This window comes from Armigeres subalbatus, chromosome 2, assembly GCF_024139115.2.
Source record: "Armigeres subalbatus isolate Guangzhou_Male chromosome 2, GZ_Asu_2, whole genome shotgun sequence".
Classification (NCBI taxonomy): domain Eukaryota; kingdom Metazoa; phylum Arthropoda; class Insecta; order Diptera; family Culicidae; genus Armigeres; species Armigeres subalbatus.
In genome coordinates this window covers 381,341,705-381,369,470 of record NC_085140.1, presented here as the reverse complement: position 1 = coordinate 381,369,470, position 27,766 = coordinate 381,341,705, and the positions used below count along the sequence as shown (strand labels likewise).

General features: G+C 40.1%; 1 protein-coding gene across 2 annotated transcripts in view; it reads right to left on the bottom strand.

Moving 5' to 3' along the window:
- LOC134213142 (CD109 antigen) overlaps window positions 1–7,544 on the bottom strand; it is a 67,558-nt gene extending 60,014 nt beyond the window's left edge. The window contains exons 1-2 of one of the 2 annotated variants that reach the window (XM_062691784.1): window positions 7,477–7,544; window positions 6,903–7,121 (exon numbers count right to left, since the gene is read on the bottom strand). The gene's annotated coding sequence lies outside the window, so the exon portion shown is untranslated. Of the gene's footprint in view, window positions 1–6,902; window positions 7,122–7,451 lie in introns of both variants that reach the window. The other variant, XM_062691783.1, reaches the window with a different exon arrangement.
- Window positions 7,545–27,766: the final 20,222 nt, after the last annotated feature.

The following is a 27,766-nucleotide window of genomic DNA, read 5'->3' as shown; positions in this document are numbered from 1 at the left end:
GATTTGCTGGACATGACAGAAAGTGTGGAAAAGCGGGCATCGAGCGGCTACCTTCTACCAAAGCTGTGGCACCACCAACGAGCTGGGAACGAGTGCTGGCTAAGATGCGCCAACGCGTGATTGGGTGGCAGCCAATCAACGCAAGGATGTGCAATAGGGTGGCTCAAATTAGTATGGGAAAAACTTTTTTTCAATTTTTTTGATGGGCCGCCCTCTTATTCGGTTCTATTTGATGCCCTGATGCTCTGGACAAAATTTCAGCCAAATCGGTCAACGTTTGGGTGGTGCTAAACTCGTTGGAAGTTTATATGCAAAAATGTATGCAGAAACATCCAAAATCAGTGAATTGCAGTTGGACGGCACAACTTACGATGAAGAACTATAATACTTATTCAGATCTTGAAGAATTTAATACAGAATGTTATGCAGAAAACCGCGAGAAGATTAGAGTTAGCCCGGTTAAGTTATTAGCGTTTCTCTAAAGTGGAGTTTGAGCAAATTTCGTTTCTTTTACCTTTGAAAAGAAATAAATTCACCCCTGCAACACTCCAGTGAAATGCTAATATCTTTGCCCAATAAACTCTAATCTTCTCGCCGTTTTCAGCATATCATTCTGTATTTAATTCTACAAGAACTGAATGAGTATCATGGTTCTTGATCGTAAATTGTGCCGTCCAACTGCAAATCACGGTTTTAGGATGTTTCTGCATACATTTTTCCATATAAACTTCCAACGAGTTTAGCACCGCCCAAACGTTGACCGATTTGGCTGAAATTTTGTCCAGAGCATCAGGGCACCAAATAGAACCGAATAAGAGGGCGGCCCATCAAAAAAATTTAAAAAGTGTTTTTTGAGCCACCCTAATGTGCAAGCTAAGGATAAAAGGCCGTTTCTTCAACTATAGCATCATCAACGTGCACTGCCCACACGAAGGGAGACCCGACGACGAGAAAGAAGCGTTCTACGCACAGCTGGAACAGACATAAGATGGATGCCCACTGCGGGACGTCAAAATCGTCATCGGTGACATGAACGCACAGGTAGGAAAGGAGGAAATGTATAGACCGGTCATCGGACCGGACAGTCTGCACACCGTATCGAATGACAACGGCCAACGATGCTTAAACTTCGCAGCCTCCCGCGGAATGGTAGTCCGAAGCACTTTCTTTCCCCGCAAAAATATCCACAAGGCCACATGGAGATCACCTAACCAAGAAACGGAAAACCAAATCGACCACGTTCTAATCGACGGTAAATTCTTCTCCAACATCACGAACGTCCGCACTTACCGCAGTGCGAATATTGAATCCGACCACTACCTCTCTGCAGTATGCCTGCGCTCAAAACTCTCGACGGTGTACAACACGCGTCGAAGTCGGACACCGCGGCTACAAGACGGTAGACTATCCCAAGAATACGCGCAGCAGCTAGAAATGGCACTTTCAACGGAAGAGCAGCTAGGCGCAGCGTCTCTTGAAGATGGCTGGAGAGATATTAGATCCGCCATTTGTAGCACCGCTACCGCTGCACTTGGCACGGTGCCCCCGGATCAGAGAAACGACTGGTATGACGGCGAATGTGAGCAGTTAGTATAATAGACGAATGCAGCATGGGCGAGATTGCTGCAACACCGCACGAGGGCGAACGAGGCACAATATAAACAGGCGCGGAACAGACAAAACTCGATTTTCCGGAGGAACAAGCGTCAGCAGGAAGATCGAGACCGTGAAGAGACGGAGCAGCTGTACCGCGCTAATAACACACGAAAGTTCTATGAGAAGTTGAACTGTTCACGTAAGGGCCACGTGCCACAGCCTGATATGTGTAAGGACATAAACGGGAACCTTCTTACGAATGAAGTGATCCAAAGGTGGCGGATCACCTTGAAATAAAAATGAAATAAAAAGGAGAAACTCTGGGTGTTGTAAATATTGTCTTCGTCACCAAGTGTACACCCAAAAAACAGATCTTACAATTATTGTATAAAAACGTGGCATATACAAATCTGTAAGGTTTTTATACAAAAATTGTATTAAAATAATACAAATCTGTATAATTTCAATACTGAGGGTGGCTGGGTTCGATTCCCGGTGCCGGTCTAGGCAATTTTCGGATTGGAAATTGTCTCGACTTCCCTGGGCATAAAGTATCATCGTGTTAGCCTCATGATATACGAATGCAAAAATGGTAACTTGGCTTAGAAACCTCGCAGTTAATAACTGTGGAAGTGCTTAATGAACTCTAAGCTGCGAGGCGGCTCTGTTCCAGTGTGGGGATGTAATGCCAATAAGAAGAAGAATAATTTCAATACAACGATTGTATTAAAATCTTCCAAAAATTGTATATGCCCATTTATTATACAGTTTCTGTAAGGTTCTTATGCAGAACTGTATTAAAATCTGCCATCCGCTGGTTGGGTGTACAAAATTGAAGATTTTTAAATTTTCTTCGTTCGAACCTTTGTCCCTTCTACCTTAGAAACTTTTTGAAATTTCTATGGATCGTAGCTAATACACTACCAGCAAATCGTATGATCTTTTTGGAAGTTCTGAACCCCCTTTCATGCGGGCTTGATTTCTTAGATTTCAATAAATCCTTTCAGATTATTACAAAAAATCCCGGGGATTTTTAAAAATCTATTTACCTAAACCAATAATACGTTGAAGTGCCTAATATTTGATGATATAAGACCTAGAAGTCGTTTCCCCATAGTTGAAAGTCAGACCTACCAGACAGTTTTGCAGTTTTCTTTCTATAATCATGGGTAGGACAATAATGCCTTGACTGTCCCACCCAGTAAAATTCGTTCGTAGGACATGTCCTTATACTTATCCTACCCACTCCCGGCACTTGTGTATGCCTAATGTAACAAGGTATAGCCGCCTATACCATGATTCCAAGTTCTGTTCCAATTTACTTTTTTGTTTAGTGTGTTTTTCAAATATTAATATCAAATACGTATTTCACCAAAATAAAAACCAACAATAAGACAAAACAAAAACCAACTACGTATACGTTTTCCCATTAATGCATTCGGCGGACCGGGACTATCCCACCCCAGTGCGAAAATCGAAGAAGGGGAATGCACGAGCTTAATTAGTCATTCGAGTCCCTTTCCGTTTTTGTGGATTATTTCTGTGTAGTTTCGTTTTCTGCATACGTCACGCCAAGGCAAGAATGTGGCGAACGTTGACCAAGGGCCTTCCAGTCAGTCTGCCATGTGGTCAAAAGTGCAAAACCTCCAAAGGTCCCACTCTCTGGCTGCTACTGCAGCCGGTCGTCTGCCTGCTCCTAACAATAGCGTGAGTGGAACAGCCGGCGGCGCCTTAATTGAAAGTGAGAATACGAAAATATGCGTCCCGGGGAGTGAGTAATAATGCTGCAGATATTGATAATCGAGGAATGATAAAAATTGCGGTAGAGCACAAACCGTTACATTGCAACAATTGAAAACAATCAAACGATCTACAAACATCTATATACATAAAAATGAATTTCTGTCTGTCTGACCCTTATAGACTCGGAAACTACTGAACCGATCGGCGTGAAAATTTACATGCAGAGGTTTTTAGGGTCGGGGAAGGTTCTTAAGATGGTTTGAGACCCCTCCCCCTTTTAGAAAGGGGGGCTCCCATACAAATGGAACACACATTTCTGCTTAACTCGAGAACTAATCAGAGAGTAAATCAATTTTAGGCGAAACAAAGTTCGTCGGGTCTGCTAGTTTTGAATAAAAAACCAGAATAATTCACTTAGCTGTGTTGGTGCCTTTCTCGTGCATTATAAAAGGAATAGGAATTCATACATGAAGGACAGAAAAGTGTTTCATGGAGGAAGGTCGTATTATTACCATTCCTTAATATACATTATCGCCTTTTGAAACAATAAAAAAAACCTAGCAAAATATGACCAATAATGATCGATCGGGTCAATTTTCAATAATAAAAAAGACACCATTTCTTTTTGAATGCAGGTTGTTGCGGATAATGCTAAGAGATGCTAAGTATGTACTGAAAAGTGTGGTTTACATCAAACACACACACACACACACACACACACACACACACACACACACACACACACACACACACACACACACACACACACACACACATACAGATATCACCTCAATTTGTCGAGCTGAGCCAATCCGGACACTCTGAGTGTTATATTAAAATTTCGATTTCGAAATGATCTTTTTACGTAGACTCAGTGCTTTGAAGTGAAGTGATAGCCTTTCGGCATTGCTACGCAAAAAAAAGTCCGAATAGTGTCTGAAAGCCATCAAATGTTTTCGTTCAGGAATCAGGACTACAACGGTGCTACGAATTACCCGACGAAAAAGCATTAATCAGCTTTACACCATTATTGATTGGTCTATTATCGTGCTACCAACAGGGACGAGTCATTTCCGTCGGCGACGATGTATCCTTTCAATTTAATACTACGTAGTTTGAAATAGAACGAAAATAAGTCAAGGAAGTGAGAATAAACTCCTTTATTCGATGCGGGGGAAAGAGCATTAGAAACCGAAAGGAAGGAAGGACATAAGTCAGTGATTTGTTAGGAGAGAACAGAAATACGAGATGGTAAGAACTACGAACCACGTGGGAGGTTTGGGAACAATTGTAAACAAATCATTTCTATACTGTAAGATAATGAACAGCGCAGAATCGTTAACCGGTGTTTCCAAGGTGACTTGTAATTTCCAAACATACCTTTACTTCCTGGTCAGTTTAGATGGCATTTCAGTGATTATATCAATTTGCATACTTCTGTCCTACAAAGGTATTGATTACAGTTTGACAGAAACATAGTCCAAACGTTGTACGCACGTTAAGGAATGTTTATGCTGCATATATTGATTGTAGATCAATATGACCCATTATATGTTAATCATCATGACATGGGCAAAAGGGTTTCCAAATTGAAAAAAAAAACTTCATTTTGTAAAATTTGTACACTTTTGTCACTTGCTTCTGTTTCGAATGGTGTTCGAATACTCTCTCAATAATAATATTTTAACAGGGTTTTCGCCTGCTTCGATTGCGCTTACACTGTTGAACGTTTACTGCAGTTTTAACCTCTAGCCGATCATGTACCGAGCCATCAAATTCCGAAACATGCGATAGATTTAGTTCTGAAAAGGCTTTCTCAACAAAAAGTTATTAATTAAAAGGCTTTCTATGCCCGCCAATGCATGAGTTTGTATCTTGTGTGGCAACTACAATGGATACACTACGCCCAGGGAATCGAGAATGTTTTCTACTCGAAAACATCCAAGACTGGACCGAAAATCGAACGCGCCATCTCCGGATTGGCAATCCTACGCTTTTGCACGCAAGGCTAACCGGAGACTCTAGCGAGGCTTACTGGGTTGAATAAATACTGCGAGTGATAAAAAAAAAGTATTTTTCGCACATTATTTTTTTGCAATGACAGAAAAAAAGCTTAAGTGCGATAAATCTTGACCAAAATAGTTCAGTCATATTAACTTCATATGATCATTCTTACCAAAAAGGAGCGCGATGCCAAGCTTCCGTATGAAGAAGAAGGAAAAAGTATCAGCGTGGAAAGTGTTATCTCTCCACTGGCAAAAGAAAGATGGGTTGATTTTGAAAATCGAATCGGATTTTATGCAATTGGTTTGAGTGGCATAACGGTCATTAAAGCACCCAGTTCATTCTTATGGAAAAGTATACCGTTTTATCACTCAAACACAAACGATAGAACCAGGTTTTATGATCTCGAATTGTACATAAATGATTTTGATGCACGCTTTATGAAACGAAAAGCACCATTGTCCATTCCATTAATTTATATATTTCAATTACACTTTTAAAGTTTAGTGTAAAAATGTGTTTGTTTGGAGCAGGGAAAAGCCCCTGGAAGTTAAGTTCTTTTGAATTCTTTCTCACAAAGGCATGCAACCTCCTCTTCTTTTCAACATAGTACATTAAATTTGGCACTTCTAGTATCTCTTTGAAACAAATATTCTTCATTATAACTAAACTTCAACTTATTTAACGATTCGTTAACCATTTTTGCTACTTATTGCACCCTATACAATAAAAGTAGATAGGTATTTTTGTTTTCACCGGAATTTCAGGGTGCCTAAATTTTGCGATAAATTTGATACATGCGCTGATAATCGACAAAATTTCTCAAGTGCTATGATAAACAGGATTACGTCAGGGGCAACATGTTTCGTATACAATTAATGTTGCTGCATGTATTTATGTTGTTGATGATCTGACGTACTGACGTTACCCACCCATCCCATATTGTATGAAACGAGACAGATCTACCCCAGTCGTGTATTGGTGGATCGTAGTCACTGCAGAAGTGGATATCCAACAAACAACCCAACCGATTGCGAGAGAAACTTGTGACGATCGGTCAAGGTGGTTGTGCAAATGTGTAGATCGCACCCAAGTGTTAGTAATGGAGGTATGAGTAATAATGTTACCTTTGAAGTTTACAACCTGTTGAAGGAATCCTAGCTCGATTTAACTAATTTGATTAAAGCAATTATTGAAACTATTTCATTATGGAAAGACTACTTTTGTGGACTTCATAGTAAAACGACAATCCAAAACAATATAATTCAAGAAAACACGATCACCTTTCACTTGATTGTGAGGGTAATCCACGCCCCTGTGGTCGCATTCTTTCAAGAAAAACTTCTTCAAACGTGTATGAATCAACAGGTGGCATACCTGGAGGAAAACACAAATCAAATCGATTGATGTGCATATTCGTCAACGAATCACATTATTTGAGATTTACCAAAGTCAAATTTGACTAAGTTGGTCAACGCCCAAATTTGAAACATACCCGGAGATCTCTGATCAATTTAAAAAATATTGTAAAGTTGTTGTCTTATAATTAACTATCTCACCTGTTTGTGTTGGTGTGCTGCGGGATCTGCCCAAAGTGGGGCCAAGTTATCCACGCTTCAGCTAGCTCGTGAGGGATCCTCCCTAATTTCAGAAATCACTAAAATCGAACCCAATTTCTTCGTACTTCAACAGCTTCTCACTCTCCAAAGGTTAAAGGTTTCACGCAGCACTTGAGATCTCTAAAACACTACCGCATCATGGGTTATTTGCCGGAACCGCTGGTAAATTGTAAACAATTAATAGCAGCTAACTACACGATTTAAGCCACACCACAAGCTGCTTATTCGACTTAACCACTGACTAAACCACCAACACACTGCCTGTTGTTGGGAATTTTAAATTTTTGAGCCACACACTACGCACTGTTGAACTGCCCAAAAAGCTTCGGCTTCAGAAGATCAGCCCAGCCTACAACCGTGAAGTAACGCACACCTTTTCGTTCCCGCTCCGATCCGGTCAGCGGTGTGCGTTCCCCCAAATCGAAAACAACAAAACCCAGCAGCCAGCAGCAGCAGCAGCGGTCTTTACATACAATAAGAATAACCGACCGAATGCAACAGTATGGGCACTAACCACGTCAAAACACTGCACTGCTTGTAAGCTCCAAGGAGCAACCGAATGGAATGAACCGTTACGAACGGAATCTCGTCGACGACTGAAGCGGCGGCTCGCACCGCATGAGCAAGTGTGCGACAGTGCGAGAGGAGACGATAGATGACTGGTGAGCAGTGAGAAAATTCTATGTTTTTATGTTGCGCATTAGGGTAGCACATATTTTTCGTATGTACGAACATGGGCTTTATCTAACTATCTTTCTTTTGGCAATAAGCTCGTTTTAAAAACACATTTCAAAATAATTTATTTTTTAGTAAACTAAAACAGAAAATGCAGCTTTCTAACGTATTGGTAATCATTGAAACATTTAATCAATACGATAGCCCAGATACAAGTAGATATACCGTTTTGACTCTACGACTCTACCCGCTTATAACAGGAGATGTCCATGTTTTTTTTTCGCACTACTTGAGAACAAGCAAACTAAAACATGAAATTTGACATTCAAGGTACCGATCGAATGCTGTATGGCAGTGGCGTAGCCAGAAAGGGGGGGGGGTTGTTTCTGAACATATTTAGTTTAAGAGGTTTTAGTTTGATATTTAGTTTGAGTTCTTCTACAAATTTTTCTCTGGGGGGTCTCTGGTGTGTTTTACTGAAATCAATCGTTAAGAAATTCCGAAGCAAACATCCAAACGATTCCGAAACAAATTTTCGAACGATTCCGGATGAATTCCGAAGCAAATCTTACATGGATTGTGAAGGGTAATCCCCACAGATTCCCAAGGGTATTCCTCAAAGATACCGAAAGGAATCAATTCTTCTGTGTAGGGTACAGCATAATTGTACAGAGATAAATATTAACTATTGGTTTTAATACATCCAGAAAAAAATATAATGAATAACTTGTCGTAGCATGCGATTCAATTAGTATATTATATATAAAAATTGTTTGACAATTCGTTAGCGTGTCTAACTCCGAGAGGCATCATGTGAGAAAGAAAAATTATTGGATGAGAGAGCGGAGACTGGTGGAGAGACAGTAGAAGGTATTCAGTTTTGTGACAGAAGTGCTAGTGATCGGTTGAGAAAGTGTAAAAAGAAAAAAAATAAGAAAAACAATTTGAAAAAAAATATAAGTATTTGAATGAAACATTGTTTGTATTTTAGTGACTTTGTAAGAAAACCCGACAATGGCAAAGTCGGTAAAATGAATCTACGCTCCCCAGTGTTTTCAATTTATTAAATTAGTGATTGTGCTTGGCGACCATTTTTTGGATTTATTTTTCGGCTGACGCGACGCTCCGGCAAATGAGGTTTTGCAGTTGCCGCATTTTTCAAGTAAGTTTCTTTGTTTTCTTTTGTATTTAACCGGTATATGCTTGAGATAAGTTTGTTTGGTTGCATTGAGCTGGTGACAAAGCTTTGATATGTATACAGGGTTGTTGAAAATTCCGATAGAATATGACAACGGCACAGGGCTGTTGCAGAATGTTATTGTCATGACTTCAAATTTATGAGATTTTGAAAGTTGACATCTATAATAAAGTTGTTCAGAAGGTCGATAACGTTGTGTTGGAGATTAGTATAGTTTGGAAATCAGCCACTTGGCGGCGCTAGTTTATATGGAAATACCATTTGGGTAAGATATCTCGCAATTTATGAGATTTTGAAGGTTATAACATATAACAAAGTTGTTCGGAAGATCGATAACGTTGTGTTGGAGATTAGTATGGTTTGAAAATCTGCCACTTGCCGGCGCTGGTTTATATGAAAACACTATTTGGGTTAGATGTCTTGTAATTTATGAGATTTTAAAAGTTGACTTCAATGACAAAGTTTTTCGGAAGATCGATAAGTGCCCGAACACAATGTGAACGGCAATCCGGCAGAACGGAACTGCGGCAGAACGGAATTGTTCTAAAACTGCCGTTGCCGTTCTGCCGTTGCCGCTTTGCCGCAAACCAACCCACAATGTGAACGGTTGGAAGTCAAGACTGGTAGTTCAAAATAGCCGCAAACAGTTTATTTTTGTAATTTTTTTTCAGTATTTTCACTCTTATTAGCATAATAAAAGGAGGGCATCATGTCTTGCTGTTTCTTCGGAAATATAAAAATTCGTGAGCAGATTTTTATGCAAAATATATTTGTTTACAATTTATCTCTAAAAGTACCTTAGGCATTCTTATTTGTTGATCTTGATTGGGACGTTTGACGTCTACCGCTTTGCTGTTCCGCAAGTTTCCAAATTTCTGAGATTTAGTACAATGTCACTTTTGCCGCAGCGCCGTCATTGTGGGTTGCACCATATAGTTCCATGTGTTGGAAATATGCCGTTACCGTTCTGCCGCATTGCCGTTCACATTGTGTTCGGGCACTAACGTTGTGTTGGAAATTAGTATGGTTTAAAAATTAGTCACTTGGTGGCGCTAGTTTATATGATAACACCATTTGGGTTGGATATCTCGCAATTAATGAGATTTTGGAAGTTGTAACATATAACAAAGTTGTTCGGAAGGTCGATAACGTTGTATTGGCGATTAGTATGGTTTGGAAATCAGCCACTTGGTGGCGCTAGTTTATATGAGAAAAACCATTTGGTTTAGATATCTCACAATTTATGAGATTTTGGAAGTTGTAACATATAACAAAGTTGTTCGGAAGGTCGATTACGTTATGTTGGCGAGTAGTATGGTTTGAAAATCTGCCACTTGGCGGCGCTGGTTTATATGAAAACACTATTTGGGTAAGATATCTCGCAATTATGAGATTTTGGAAGTTGTAACATATAACAAAGTTGTTCGGAAGGTCGATAACGTTGTGTTGGCGATTAGTATGGTTTGGAAATCTGCCACTTGGTGGCGCTAGTTTATATGAGAAAAACCATTTGGTTTAGATATCTCACAATTTATGAGATTTTGGAAGTTGTAACACATAACAAAGTTGTTCGGATGGTCGATAACGTTGTGTTGGAGATTAGTATGGTTTGGAAAACTGCCACTTGGCGGCGCTAGTTTATATGGAAATACCATTTGGGAAAGATTTCTCGCAATTTATGAGATTTTGGAAGTTGTAACATATAACAAAGTTGTTCGGAAGGTCGATTACGTTATGTTGGCGAGTAGTATGGTTTGAAAATCTTCCACATGGCGGCGCTGGTTTATATGAAAACACTATTTGGGTTAGATGTCTAGCAATTAATGAGATTTTGGAAGTTGACATCAATGACAAAGTTGTTCGAAAGATCGATAACGTTGTATTGGAGATTAGTATGGTTTGAAAATCAGTCACTTGGTGGCGCTAGTTTTTATGATAACACCATTTGGGTTAGATATCTCGCAATTTATGAGATTTTGGAAGTTGTAACATATAACAAAGTTGTTCGTAAGGTCGATAACTTTGGATTGGCGATTAGTATGGTTTGGAAATCTGCCACTTGGTGGCGCTAGTTTATATGAGAAAAACCATTTGGTTAAGATATCTCACAATTTATGAGATTTTGGAAGTTGTAACATATAACAAAGTTGTTCGGATGGTCGATAACGTTGTGTTGGAGATTAGTATGGTTTGGAAAACTGCCACTTTGTGGCGTTAGTTTCTGTGGCAATATCATTTGGGTAAGATATCTTGCAATTTATAAGATTTTGGAAGTTGTCACATATAACAAAGTTGTTCGGAAGGTCGATAACGTTGTGTTGGCGATTAGTATGGTTTGAAAATCTGCCACTTGGCGGCGCTGGTTTATATGATAACACCATTTGGGTTAGATGTCTAGTAATTTATGAGATTTCGGAAGTTGACTTCAATGACAAAGTTGTTCGGAAGATCGATAACGTTGTGATGGAGATTAGTATGGTTTAACAATCAGCCACTTGGTGGCGCTAGTTTATATGATAATACCATTTGGGTTAGATATCTCGCAGTTATGAGACTTTGGAAGTTGTAACATATAACAAAGTTGTTCGGAAGGTCGATTACGTTATGTTGGCGATTAGTATGGTTTGGAAATCTGCCGCTTTGCGGCGTTAGTTTATATGGACATACCATTTGGGTAAGATATCTTGCAGTTTATGAGATTTTGGAAGTTGTCACATATAACAAAATTGTTCGGAAGATCGATAAAGTTGTATTGGAGATGAGTATGGTTTGAAAATCAGCCACTTGGCGGCGCTAGTTTATGTGATAACACCATTTGGATAAGATATCTCGCAATTTATGAGATTTTGGAAGTTGTAACATATAACAAAGTTGTTCGGAAGGTCGATAGCGTTGTGTTGGAGGTTAGTATTGTTTGAAAATCTGCCACTTGGCGGCGCTAGTTTATATGAAAACACTATTTAGGTTAGATATTTAGTAATTTATGAGATTTTGGAAGTTGACTTCAATGACAAAGTTGTTCGGAAGGTCGAAAGCGTTGTGTTGGAGATTAGTATGGTTTGGAAATCAGCCACTTAGCGGCGTTAGTTTTTCATGGAAATACCATTTGGGTAAGATATCTCGCAATTTATGAGAATTTGGAAATTGACTTCAATGACAAAATTTGTTGGAAGGGTTGTAGGCGTTGTGTTGGAGGTTAGTATGGTTTAAAAATCAGCCACTTGGCGGCGCTTAGTTTACATGAAATGAGATTTTGGAAGTGGTAACACATAACAAAGTTGTTCGGAAGATCGATAACGTTGTGTTGGAGATTAGTATGGTTTGGTAACCAGCCACTTGGCGGCGCTAGTTTACATGGAAATACCATTTGGGTAAAATATCTTGCAATTTATGACATTTTGAAAGTTAACATTTATAATCGATCGAATGTGGATCAATTTAAAGAAAAACCAAATTTAAAGCAAGTTGCTACATCTCCGGTGCTTTCTACATGCGAGTGAAAGTGTATTCCGGGTGGATCAGTTGAAAGTAAACCCAATCTTCGAGTAGGTTGGTACGATGCGGAACAATTGAAAACAAACCCAACTTTCGAGCGAGTTGGTACGTCCTCGGTGTTTTCTACATGCGAGCAGACGTTTGATCCGGTGGATCAGTTGAAAGTAAATCCAATCTTCGAGTGGGTTGGTACGTCTCTGATGTCTTCTACATGCGAGCAGACGTTTGATCCGGGTGGATCAGTTGAAAGTAAATCCAATCTTCGAGTGGGTTGGTACGTCTCTGATGTCTTCTACATTTGAGTAGACGTTCGATCCGGATGGATCAGTTGGAAGTAAACCCAATCTTCGAGTGGGTTGGTACGATGCGAAATAATTGAAAGCAAGCCCAACTTTCTAGCGAGTTGGTACGTCCTCGGTGTTTTCTACATGCGAGCAGACGTTTGATCCGGGTGGATCAGATGATAGTAAATCCAATCCTCGAGTGGGTTGGTACGTCTCTGATGTCTTCTACATGTGAGCAGACGTTTGATCCGGGTGGATCAGTTGATAGTAAATTCAATCCTCGAGTGGGTTGGTACGTCTCTAATGTCTTCTACATGCGAGCAGACGTTTGATTCGGGTGGATCAGTTGAAAGTAAATCCAATCTTCGAGTGGGTTGGTACGTCTCTGATGTCTTCTACATGCGAGCAGACGTTTGATCCGGGTGGATCAGTTGAAAGTAAATCCAATCTTCGAATGGGTTGGTACGATGCGAAACAATTGAAAGCAAACCCAACGTTCGAGCGAGTTGGTTCATCCTCGGTGTCTTCTACATGCGAGCAGACGTTTGATCTGGGTGAATCAGTTGGAAGTAAATCCAATCTTCGGGTAGGTTGGTACGATTCGGAACAATTAAAAACAAACACAACTTTCGAGCGACTTAGTACGTCCTCGGTGTGTATCAATTAAAAGTAAATTCAATCTTCGAGTGGGTTGGTATGTCTCTGATGTCTTATACATCTGTGTAGACCTTCGATCCAGTTGATTGCATGACAAAGATCAGTGGTTGTTTTAAGTTTAGAGTTAGAACATGTAAACCAGAGATGCGAAAAAGTTTGTTGATATTTTTTTTTAATTTTGATACAAGATTGATTTTTGAGAGCCTGGTAAGCACCATCCATGATTGCATAACAAAGATCAGTGGTTGTCTTGAGCACAGAGTTAGAACATGTAAACAAGAGATGCGGAGATGTTTGTAGATATTTTTCTGATTTTGATGCAAGATTGATTTTTCAGAGCCTGGTAAGCTCTATCCATGATTGCATGACAAAGATCAGTGGATGTCTTGAGCACAGAGTTAGAACATGTAAACAACAGATACGAAGATGTTTGTTGATATTTTTCTGATTTTGATGCAAGATTGATTTTTCAGAGCCTAGTAAGCTCTATCCATGATTGCATGACAAAGATCAGTAGCTGTCTTAAGTAAAGAGTTAGAACTTGTAAACAAAAGATGCGGAGAGTTTTTGTTAATATTTTTCTGATTTTAATGCAGGATTGATATTCTAGAGCCTGGTAAGCTCTATCCATGATTGCATGACAAAGATCAGCGGAAGTTTTGAGTATAGAATTAGAACTTGTAAACAAAAGATGCGGAGATGTTTGTTGATATTTTTCTGATTTTAATGCAGGATTGATTTTTTCAGAGCCTGGTAAGCTCTATCCATGATTGCATGACAAAGATCAGTGGTTGTCTTAAGTATAGAGTTAGAACATGTAAACAAGAGATGCGGAGATGTTTGTTGATATTTTTCTGATTTTGATGCAAGATTGATTTTTCAGAGCCTAGTAAGCTCTATCCATGATTGCATGGCAAAGATTAGTGGATGTCTTAATCTTAATCTTAGAACATGTAAACAAGAGATGCGGAGATGTTTGTTGATATTTTCCTGATTAGGATGCAAGATTGATTTTTCAGAGCCTGGTAAGCTCTATCCATGATTGCATGACAAAGATCAGTGGTTGTCTTAAGTATAGAGTTAGAACATGTAAACAAGAGATGCGGAGATGTTTGTTGATATTTTTTTGATTTTGATGCAAGATTGATTTTTCAGAGCCTAGTAAGCTCTATCCATGATTGCATGACAAAGATCAGTGGATGTTTTAATCTTAATCTTAGAACATGTAAACAAGAGATGCGGAGATGTTTGTTGATACTTTTTCTGATATTGATGCAGGATTGATTTTTCAGAGCCTGGTAAGCTCTATCCATGATTGCATAACAAAGATCAGTAGCTGTCTTAAGTAAAGAGTTAGAACATGTAAGCAAACGATGCGGAGATGTTTGATGATATTTTTCTAATTTTGATGCAAGATTGATTTTTTCAGAGCCTGGTAAGCTCTATCCATGATTGCATGACAAAGATCAGTGGTTGTCTTAAGTATAGAGTTAGAACATGTAAACCAGAGATGCAGAGATGTTTGTTGATATTTTTCTGATTTTGATGCAAGATTGATTTTTCAGAACCTGGTAAGCTCCATCCATTATTGCATGACAAAGATCAGTAGCTGTCTTAAGTAAAGAGTTAAAACATGTAAACAAGAGATACGAAGATGTTTGTTGATGTTTTTCTGATTTTGATGCAAGATTGATTTTCAGAGCCTGGTAAGCTCTATCCATGATTGCATGACAAAGATCAGTAGCTGTCTTAAGTAAAGAGTTAGAACATGTAAGCAAACGATGCGGAGATGTTTGATGATATTTTTCTGATTTTGATGCAAGATTGATTTTTTCAGAGCCTGGTAAGCTCTATCCATGATTGCATGACAAAGATCAGTGGTTGTCTTAAGTATAGAGTTAGAACATGTAAACAAGAGATTCGGAGATGTTTGTTGATATTTTTCTGATTTTGATGCAGGATTGATTTTTCAGAGTGTGGTAAGCTCTATCCATGATTGCATGACAAAGATCAGTAGCTGTCTTAAGTAAAGAGTTAGAACATGTAAACAAGAGATACGAAGATGTTTGTTGATGTTTTTCTGATTTTGATGCAAGATTGATTTTCAGAGCCTGGTAAGCTCTATCCATGATTGCATGACAAAGATCAGTAGCTGTCTTAAGTAAAGAGTTAGAACATGTAAACAAAAGATGCGGAGATGTTTGTTGATATTTTTCTGATTTTTATGCAGGATTGATATTCTAGAGCCTGGTAAGCTCTATCCATGATTGCATGACAAAGATCAGCGGAAGTTTTGAGTATAGAATTAGAACTTGTAAACAAAAGATGCGGAGATGTTTGTTGATATTTTTCTGATTTTTATGCAGGATTGATATTCTAGAGCCTGGTAAGCTCTATCCATGATTGCATGACAAAGATCAGTGGTTGTCTTGAGCACAGAGTTAGAAAATGTAAAGAATAGATACGAAGATGTTTGTTGATATTTTCCTGATTAGGATGCAAGATTGATTTTTCAGAGCCTGGTAAGCTCTATCCATGATTGCATAACAAAGATCAGTGGTTGTCTTAAGTATAGAGTTAGAACATGTAAACCAGAGATGCAGAGATGTTTGTTGATATTTTTCTGATTTTGATGCAAGATTGATTTTTCAGAACCTGGTAAGCTCCATCCATTATTGCATGACAAAGATCAGTAGCTGTCTTAAGTAAAGAGTTAGAACATGTAAACAAGAGATACGAAGATGTTTGTTGATGTTTTTCTGATTTTGATGCAAGATTGATTTTCAGAGCCTGGTAAGCTCTATCCATGATTGCATGACAAAGATCAGTAGCTGTCTTAAGTAAAGAGTTAGAACATGTAAACCAGAGATGCAGAGATGTTTGTTGATATTTTTCTGATTTTGATGCAAGATTGATTTTTCAGAACCTGGTAAGCTCCATCCATTATTGCATGACAAAGATCAGTAGCTGTCTTAAGTAAAGAGTTAGAACATGTAAACAAGAGATACGAAGATGTTTGTTGATGTTTTTCTGATTTTGATGCAAGATTGATTTTCAGAGCCTGGTAAGCTCTATCCATGATTGCATGACAAAGATCAGTAGCTGTCTTAAGTAAAGAGTTAGAACATGTAAGCAAACGATGCGGAGATGTTTGATGATATTTTTCTGATTTTGATGCAAGATTGATTTTTTCAGAGCCTGGTAAGCTCTATCCATGATTGCATGACAAAGATCAGTGGTTGTCTTAAGTATAGAGTTAGAACATGTAAACAAGAGATGCAGAGATGTTTGTTGATATTTTTCTGATTTTGATGCAAGATTGATTATTCAGAGCCTGGTAAGCTCTATCCATTATTGCATGACAAAGATCAGTAGCTGTCTTAAGTAAAGAGTTAGAACATGTAAACAAGAGATACGAAGATGTTTGTTGATATTTTTGTGATGTTGATGCAAGATTGATTTGCAGAGCCTGGAAAGCTCTATCCATGATTGCATGACAAAGATCAGTGGTTGTCTTAAGTATAGAATTAGAACATGTAAGCAAAAGATGTGAAGATGTTTGTTGATATTTTTTTCTGATATTGATGCAGGATTGATTTTTTCAGAGCCTGGTAAGCCTTATACATGATTACATAACGAAGATCAGTGGTTGACTTGAGCGCAGAGTTAGAACATGTAAACAAGAGATGCGGAGATGTTTGTTGATATTTTTCTGATTTTGATGCAAATGTGGAGATATTTGTTGACATTTTTCTGATTTTGAAGCAAGATTGATTTTTTCAGAGCATGGTAAGCTCTATCTATGATTGCATGACAAAGATCAGTGGTTGTCCTAATTATAGAATTAGAACATGTAAGCAAAAGATGTGAAGATGTTTGTTGATATTTTTTTTTCTGATATTGATGCAGGATTGATTTTTTCAGAGCCTGGTAAGCTCTATACATGATTACATAACGAAGAACAGTGGTTGTTTTGAGCGCAGAGTTGAAACATGTAAACAAGAGATGCGGAGATGTTTGTTGATATTTTTCTGATTTTGATGCAGGATCGATTTTTCAGAGACTGGTAAGCTCTTTCCATGATTGCATAACAAAGGTCAGTGGTTGTCTTGAGCACAGAATTAGAACATGTAAACAAGAGATACGAAGTTGTAAGTAAGATGTAAGTTGAATTGTTCTTGTCGTTGATGTTCAAATTGGTTGGTAAGTTACGTTTCAAATTACTATTGTTATAAGTGGGATATTAACCTTTTTATCTTTTCAGGGTTTCAAGTCCCATTGGCGTTTCATTGGAAATCCTAAACGGCAGAATCCAACATTTGATATTATTTTCATGATAAAAATCTAATAATTAGGAGTAGGAGAGAAGAAGGATGTAGGGTACAGCATAATTGTACAGAGATAAATATTAACTATTGGTTTTAATACATCCAGAAAAAAATATAAAGAATAACTTGTCGTAGCATGCGATTCAATTAGTATATTATATATAAAAATTGTTTGACAATTCGTTAGCGTGTCTAACTCCGAGAGGCATCATGTGAGAAAGAAAAATTATTGGATGAGAGAGCGGAGACTGGTGGAGAGACAGTAGAAGGTATTCAGTTTTGTGACAGAAGTGCTAGTGATCGGTTGAGAAAGTGTAAAAAGAAAAAAAAATAAGAAAAACAATTTGAAAAAAAATATAAGTATTTGAATGAAACATTGTTTGTATTTTAGTGACTTTGTAAGAAAACCCGACATTCTGGATTCCGGTTGGAGTACTTCGATGATTCTGAAAGGACTTCTTCAGAGATGCCAATCAAAATTCTTCACGGATTCTGATGAGAATCCTTCTCGGATGCTTATGGCGATTGCGGAGATGGTCATGCTGCTAGGCAAGCGGAAGTCTGCTGGAAAACTGTCACTCCAGCCCGTGATGCATGACTACATGACTTTGACTGCTGGCGAAGTACCACGATTGCTTTGATTGACATTTTGTGGACTCTCCGTTTTTGTTCATATGAAGGTTACTTCGATGCTTCCAAATCAATTGAATATTTGGCCTTTTCATAATTAACACCAGGTGCAATTTTCGTGCCACACAGGAATCTTCCTCGGAAATGAGAAACAAGCTAATTTTTCTTCCACTCATTTCATCATGATATGGTGAATATGGGAGATAACACTTTTGTCTTCAAACTTTTTCAATAATTTATTATGCTATATATTGAAAACTGATATGCAGCTATTTTTCTTATACAGTGACCGTCATAATAAAAAGCCCACTAGCCGTTTTTCATACAAAATGGCCAAGTTTGGAGATCTAGATCTCGATTGCGTGTGAACCAATTTTGCTGGAAATTTGACCAGAGCTCAGATATAACTTGAATTTTATCACACCTGATTTTCTACCATATTAAAAAATGGTAAAGAAAGGGTAAAACATTATTGCGTTAATACCAAAATGAGTTTTTGGGCAAAACATTATTTTTTTAATATTTTGAATTCTTTAGGTTGTAAACTGATGACTTATTCAGCAAAAACGCGTATTTTAGCAATACAAACAAGTTTGCGGAATATACTTGTACACTAAGAGTTGTAGTTTTCAAGTTATAATAAAATCAATTTTTTGCCAAAAAAATCGTTTTGGTATTACCGCGATAATTTTTTACCCTATGAATCAACTCAAGGTAGGGGGGTCTCGTGGCGTAGTTGGTCACACGTTCGCCTTATAAGCGGATGGTCATGCGTTCGATTCCCAACCCCCCCACCACAACCTTTCGTCATGCCGCTGGACGATGCGGTGGACGACGCTTTGGGGATCGCTCGTTCATCATGATCATCTAACGGCGACATTGACATTTGTATTTCTCTGAGGCATTCCTCTAACCAACCACGGATTAATGGCAACCAACCATGACACGACCAGGGCTGTCAGATGATTTTTTCGTAAATCTGTACTGGCATGCGTAAAAAATCTGTATTGTCTGTATTTTGGGGAAAATAGATTTTTTTTATAAACTATGCAAAATAGCGATTCTAATGATTTTAATGTGATGTACTTAGATAACATTTCCAATGAATTCTTCAAAACCAGTTGAGCAAAGTTGGAGATCCCAGAAATCCGTTGGAATCTATTAAGGGGACTGCTTGAAATCATGTAGAAGCATCTCATCACTTAAATTTTCTCGGTTGTTATGATTCACATTAAAAGTTCAATGTTTTCCAAAATTTATATTGTTTTTTGAATACCGCAGCTCATCTCAATTACTATTCTATTTCAGCAAAAAAAATTATTATGATTCTATAAGTGATGTTTTTCAGATATTTTGGCTAGCTTCTTCAATATTCTACCGAAATTCGGAAACAATGATTTTTGTCAAAGTCTATCTTAATTTACTTGGGTTGTTTAATAATTCTATAATTATTTATCAAAAATACTGAAATTGGTATATTGGTAGTCAATTCGATATACATGGTATGGTGGCAGAATATACTAAAGAAACATTTAACTAGCTTGAAAGCTTAAATATTCGAAATTCTTTAACACATAACACGTGTTTTTTTTGAGGCACAATCAATTTCATTAGAAATAACAGTACTTTATCTGAAACTCAACTGAGTTTGTCAAGTACGCAGAAAGCAGTCACAACTCAATTTATTAATATTATTATTAATTTATTAGTCTTGAGTATGGTTTATGTGTGATAGTGAAATGGTACTTGGTTTGAATTGTGGAAAGGCAATATCCAATAGATTTGAAAGCATCGGAGTAGATGGAGAGCCACCAAAATATTAATCAAAGCAATCGTGGCAATTCGCCGTCAGTCAAATACCTGTGGTGAACCATCGCAGACAATAAATATGATAGTTTTCCAGCGAACCTTGCTTGCCTATTCTCACAATAAGTTCCACAGTTTAGACTTTAGTATTTTATTTAGAATTAAAAAATATTTAATTAGATCTTGTATATGTGATTTTTATAGGGACGGTAACATTTAAAATAACAAAAAATCTGTACGAATCTGTACTCTATTTGAAAAATCTGTATAAAATCTGTAATCTGTATCATGTCTGTATTGACGTTTAAAAATCTGTAAAATACAGATAAATCTGTATATATGGCAGCCCTGGACACGACACACGGACTGAACTGGATGAAGGGATAGAAACCACACTACAAAAACAAACAACATACCATCACATGCTCATCGCTGCTACATCGATAATGCAGTAGCGGAAGCAGCAAAAAAAATACCAATAGGAACAATAAGGTAGAAAATCTAATTAGATAGATTGACTCTGTACAGTAAGTTAGACGGTTATAGATGTCACATGTAATACGCCTACGTTGTGCCTAATTGGACGAAAGAGCTGATAAAATAAGCAAAAAAAAAAAAAATGAATTTGAATTAACATATAATCAATTCAAGGTAAAATTCGAGTTATTTCTAAGCTCTGGTCAAATTTTCAGCAAAATTGGTTCACACGCAATCGAGATCTAGATCTCCAAAGTTGACCATTTTGTATGAAAAACGGCAAGTGGGCTTTTTAATTATGTAGGTCACTGTATATAGTCACGTGGTGAAATTAAGGTGCCTTAACTGCGTCTTGTTCAAGGTAGTTGTGAAATCAAATTAAATAATTTGTTAAGATCGAGAAAACATTAACGTATTGTGAAACAATAACGTAACAATGAGAAAACAGAACTGTGCAATAAAAATCCTATTCGACTAAATGCTGATGTCATATTAGAAATTTGGAGACAGTACTCGTCGATAGCAAATCCCTTCCGCACGCGATGGCATATGAGCAAGTCAAACCACCTTCCTTTTGCCAGTGGAGATATATCAGCTTCCACACTGATATTCTTCCCTCCCCCTTCATACGGGAGCTTGGCAGAAGGAAGGTCGTGCGATATGTGCCATCACAAATATTGCCCTCCGCTCGCTTTCAAATCGACTTCTATAAAACATTCTTCATGCCTGCCGTATCCTAACGGAACTATCAATTCTATACTTTCGCCTCTAATGCTATCATGAACATGTACGTCCAAGTTTGAAAGATGATATTAGCATTTCCATATCATTAACGTATTGGTTAGTATTTCTGTTACAAAGCATTGGAATATCTAATTAAGTGTTTGTTAAATCAGTTAGGTTAAAAGGGATAAGCCCCAATCGAAAAACACAAAAAGGAAAACCCCAATCGAAAAACACGGAAAAGGATCAAATTATAAAAAAGGTGTACGGTGAGAGATAACGGAAAGTGGTGTACTAATAACCTGATTAGGTCCAAATCGGGTCTTTTCTTTTACAACCCTCGTGCGAGGGACATCTTTCCTCCGCAGGGGTCCCTAGAGCCCGATCCAAGAGTCGAAAGTGGGCGACAGGGAACGCCGTGGGCACAGCAAGCCATCTACGCGGCCATTTTGGAATCAACTAAACCATTCTTCGGCGAAGACGAGCGCCATCTTCCTAAAAACGTGTACCTAAAAATAAAACGTGCATATTGGAGTTTCGCATTCCTGACATCCACTCCGCCGTTCGAATCGGCCTCGCTACGTCCATCGCCACCTCAGGGCGGAACTGCGCCGTTCGATTCGGCCTCGCTACGTGCATCGCCACCTCAGTGCGGCACTCCGCCGTTCGAATCGGCCTCGCTACGCCCCTCGCCACAGCAGTGCGACACTCCGCCGTTCGAATCGGCCTCGCTATTCCCATAGCCATCTTAGTGCGACACTCCATCGTTCGAATCAGCCTCGCTACTGCCATCGCCACCGCAGTGCGACACTCCGCCGTTCGAATCGGCCTCGTAACGCCCATAGCCATCTCAGAGCGACACTCCGCCGTTCGAATTGGCCTTGCTACGTCCATCGCCACCGCAGTGTGGCTCTCCGCCGTTCGAATCGGCTTTGATACGTCCATCGCCACCTCAGGGCGGAATTGCGCCGTTCGATTCGGCCCACTACGTCCCTCGCCACCACACAGTGCGAATCGGCCTCGCTAGGCCCCTCACCATCGCCACACTCCGCCGTTCGATTCGGCCCTGGTACATTTATCGCCCATCCCGGGCGGCCCTCCTTCGTCCGAATCGGCACAGTAACGACCGTCGTCCGCCCAGTGCCCACCACCATCGAAAAAAATCCAGCCAATCAACAATGCTAGCCAACGAGTCAACTAGTCTCCATAGAAAACGTATGTACACTCTTTAAAACTATTTCTCTCATTAGCCCTAACAGGGGCAAATAAAACAAACATGTAAAATGGTTCGTAAAGCTAAATTATTTGAACAGACGTATTCCTTAAGGTTTTTTAAATTCTCGCTTAACTTTTCAAAAGGTCCTAAGTAACATTTTTTCATGAATTAATTTGAATACTGCAATCAATAGCTCTCATGTTGTTCTGTTGATTGCGCGACTCAAATTATTTAATGAAAAAAATGTTACTTAGGTCGTTTTGAAAAGTTAAGCGAGAATTCACCTAATTCTTTTTGTGCTGCAGTTTCCACTTTGTCGAGTCCGCTGCTGTAAGAGTTGTCGTTTACCGTGGATAAGATACTGCTAGATGGTAGAAATTAGGTGGTATTACGCATTGCAAGAAAAAATTGGAATCCTGGAAAATTGAAAGCGCCTCTAATGAATATTTTCCTGCCTAGTGATCAAAGGCAGCGTATGCCAAATTTGCAATGTTTTGTTTTTATTCACATTCATGACATTTCTATATAAGGTTCTTACTGAAGAATCACTGCATTAGTGGGGATATTGAGACTTGAATTTTGAATAATGAAGATGAAGAGAAACAATAAATGAATTTATTGAACCGGAAAACTCATCCTTCCTCAAAGAATAAAATGGCAACCGAATTTCAAGGGAGGGGAAACAGAAGTTGAAATTAATATTTTCTCCGTTCCTAATCATGGCGGGGGAGTGAATGAAAAGTTCTGAATTGAAAACGTTCCGTTACAGTATGAAAGAAAAGATGCCTTAGCGTACAAAAATACACATTATATGAATTTCAAAGTTTTTGAGTTTTAGGGAGCGGCATGGACTATTTCAAAGAGCTTGCAGAGCTTTCACTTAGCTACTGCAAGTTTTGTGGTTTGCTTAGGACGTGATGTGGTTTCACAATGAGCTCTTTAGAACTTACATAAAAACTGCATGCATAAAACTCCAATAAGCATTATGTAGGTAAGACAAATATTTTCGAACAACATAAGAATTTTATGACAGAATTACCAAATTATACGGCACACGAGACGGCACATTCCTCTTAATCTAATTATGAAACATTTCTCGCTTAACTTTTCAAAAGGACCTAAGTAACATTTTTTTCATGAATTAATTGGAGTACTGCAATCGAAAGCTTCCATGTTTTTCTATTAATTGCGCTATTCAAATTAATTCATGAAAAAAATGTTACTTAGGTCCTTTTGAAAAGTTAAGCGAGATTTCCATGTCTACGTCGGTATGTACATGCCATTCAAATTAGTGTACTAGTGACATTTCATTTGTGTTAATGTTTGAACTCAATTCAACGCACACTATGCATGATTTGTTCTATGCGGGGATCTACCTCTGCGCGTTATTTCCGCGTAGCCATCCAAATTTTTCTTTTTCTCCGTAATACCTACCTCTAACGGTAAGTTTTTCAAAAATATGAGGCTCCCACTGATCATATCATATGCTGGCCCATGATGTGCACAACAAATGTGGTTCTTCCGATGATGTTGTGCTTTTTTACAATGGTTCAGTTAGTTTGAATTAAATTATCTGTGTACGTTCGATTTTATTTTGCTCTAATTTCCATTTCTCGTTTTTGTTGAGTGTTGGACAGTATTTATTTATTATTTATTCAGACTAAGGCCGAAGTGGCATGTGCGGTATATAAGAGTCTTCTCCATTCGGCTCGGTCCATGGCTACACGTCGCCAACCACGCAGTCTACGGAGGGTCCGCAAGTCATCTTCCACCTGATCGATCCACCTTGCCCGCTGCGCACCTCGCCTTCTTGTGCCCGTCGGATCGTTGTCGAGAACCATTTTCACCGGGTTACTGTCCGACATTCTGGCTACGTGCCCGGCCCATCGCAGTCGTCCGATTTTCGCGGTGTGAACGATGGATGGTTCTCCCAACAGCTGATGCAATTCGTGGTTCATTCGCCTCCTCCACGTACCGTCCGCCATCTGCACCCCACCATAGATGGTACGCAGCACTTTCCTTTCGAAAACTCCAAGTGCGCGTTGGTCCTCCACGAGCATCGTCCAGGTCTCGTGTCCGTAGAGGACTACCGGTCTAATTAGCGTTTTGTAGATTGTCAGTTTGGTACGGCGACGAACTCTATTCCATCGGAGCCGAGTCCAAAGTACGTACGATTTCCAGCCACTATGCGTCTCCGAATTTCTCTGCTGGTGTCATTTTCGGCAGTCACCAGTGAGCCCAAGTACACAAATTCTTCTACCACCTCGATTTCGTCACCACCGATGCAAACTCGCGGTGGGTGGCTCACATTGTCTTCTCTTGAACCTCTTCCTATCATGTACTTCGTCTTCGACGTGTTGATGACTAGTCCGATCCGCTTAGCTTCCCTCTTCAGTCTGATGTAGGCTTCCTCCATCTTCTCAAAGTTACGTGCCATAATATCTATGTCGTCGGCGAAACCAAATAGCTGGACGGACTTATTGAAAATTGTACCACTCGTGTTAATCCCTGCTCTTCGTATTACACCTTCCAAAGCGATGTTGAATAGCAAACACGAAAGACCATCACCTTGCCGTAACCCTCTGCGGGTTTCGAAGGGACTCGAGAATGCCCCTGAAACTCGAACTACGCACATCACCCGATCCATCGTCGCTTTGATCAACCGTGTCAGTTTATCCGGAAAACCGTGTTCGTGCATTAGCTGCCATAGCAGGTCCCGATCGATTGTATCGTATGCGGCTTTGAAGTCGATGAATAGATGATGTGTGGGCACGTTGTATTCGCGGCATTTCTGCAGTACTTGGCGAATGGCAAACACCTGGTCCGTGGTAGAGCGTTCGCTCATAAAACCCGCCTGGTACTGCCCCACGAACTCCCTTGCAGTTGGTGCTAGTCGACGGCATAAAATTTGGGAGAGTACCTTGTAGGCGGCGTTCAGCAATGTGATTGCGCGGTAGTTGCTACAATCCAGCTTATCGCCCTTTTTGTAGATGGGACACACGACACCTTCCATCAACTCCTACGGCAAAACTTCCTCCTCCCAAATCTTGGTAATGACCCAGTGCAGCGCTCTAGCCAGTGCCTCACCACCGTGTTTAAATAGCTCTCCTGGTAGTTGGTCAACCCCAGGGGCTTTGTTGTTCTTGAGCCGGCCAATCTTCTCCTGAATTTCCTGGAGATCCGGAGCCGGTAGAATTATGTCCTGCGCGCGTTCTCCCAGGTCCATCACCATACCGCCATCTTCGTCTGCCACATCGCCATTCAGGTGTTCTTCGTAGTGCTGCCGCCACCTTTGGATCACCTCACGCTCGTTCGTAAGAAGGTTCCGTTTATGTCCTTACACATATCGGGCTGTGGCACGTGGCCCTTACGTGAACGGTTTAACTTCTCATAGAACTTTCGTGTGTTATTAGCGCGGTACAGTTGCTCCGTTTCTTCACGGTCTCGATCTTCCTGCTGGCGCTTTTTCCTCCGGAAAATCGAGTTTTGTCTGTTCCGCGCCTGTTTATATCGTGCCTCGTTCGCCCTCGTGTGGTGTTGCAGCAATCTCGCCCATGCTGCATTCTTCTCTTCCACTAACTGCTCACATTCGCCGTCATACCAGTCGTTTCTCTGATCCGGGGACACCGTGCCAAGTGCAGCGGTTGCGGTGCTACCAATGGCGGATCGAATATCTCTCCAGCCATCTTCAAGAGATGCTGCGCCTAGCTGCTCTTCCGTTGGAAGTGCCACTTCCAGCTGCTGCGCGTATTCTTGGGCTAGTCTACCGTCTTGTAGCCGCCCAATGTTAAGCCGCGGCGTCCGAATTCGACGCGTGTTGTACACCGTCGAGAGTTTTGAGCGCAGGCATACTGCAACGAGGTAGTGGTCGGATTCAATATTCGCACTGCGGTAAGTGCGGACGTTCGTGATGTCGGAGAAGAATTTACCGTCGATTAGAACGTGGTCGATTTGGTTTTCCGTTTCTTGGTTAGGTGATCTCCATGTGGCCTTGTGGATATTTTTGCGGGGAAAGAAGGTGCTTCGGACTACCATTCCGCGGGAGGCTGCGAAGTTTATGCATCGTTGGCCGTTGTCATTCGATACGGTGTGCAGACTATCCGGTCCGATGACCGGTCTATACATTTCCTCCTTCCTACCTGTGCGTTCATGTCACCGATGACGATTTTAACGTCCCGCAGTGGGCATCCATCGTATGTCTGCTCCAGCTGTGCGTAGAACGCTTCTTTCTCGTCGTCGGGTCTCCCTTCGTGTGGGCAGTGCACGTTGATGATGCTATAGTTGAAGAAACGGCCTTTAATCCTCAGCTTGCACATCCTTGCGTTGATTGGCTGCCACCCAATCACGCGTTGGCGCATCTTACCCAGCACTATGAAGCCGGTTCCCAGCTCGTTGGTGGTGCCACAGCTTTGGTAGAAGGTAGCCGCTCGATGCCCGCTTTTCCACACTTTCTGTCCTGTCCAGCAAATCTCCTGCAGCGCCACGACGTCGAAGTTGCGGGGATGTAATTCATCGTAGATCATCCTGTCGCAACCTGCGAAACCTAGCGACTTGCAATTCCATGTTCCAAGCTTCCAATCGTGATCCTGTATTCGTCGCCTAGGTCTTTGCCGATTGTATCGAGTCGCATTATCTCTTATATTGTTCGTAATGATTGGTTTTCTAGGCGGCTTATTGGGCCTGCGCAAACCTCCTGTCTCGTCGGAGGGCCGTCGTGTCAGGGCTGTTTAGCGTCCCACCTAACACCAGGACTTGGGCTTGTGCGCTTTGAGCGGCACACGGTCGCTTTGGTGGAGCCTACTTGCGGATACATGCAGCTTTTTATAGAGGTTTAACAGGGCCCACTGTCAAACCCCACCACATCCTAGGCAAGCCCCACAACTCGCAGATGGCCTGGGGAGGGATCGTCAAGCCCTTGGACATAGTCCCTGCTGCCCGCAATGGACAGTAATGTAGACGAAATCAATAGAATTTATGCAGTTTAGTTTTCCGCGATTCCTAGGAAACATTTAAAAAATAGGCAACAGTTTCTTATATAAATTATTCAATATTGGAATGAAAAACAATCTCCCTTACTTCATTCTAATATTGTACCGCTCATAAAAAATGTACACCTCCGCCACAAAAATGTGCGCCAGACAATCGCCTGAAAGACATAAAGACATATGTACTGCATGTTGTATATGCATGTTGTACTCATAATTTGAAACAAGCAATAGGATCCACTTGATTGAGTGCCAAATTTGTAACGAGTTAGCTCAAACGGGACCCTGGTCCGTTTTACCCGTACCCTGTCCATTTTACCCCCACCTAAT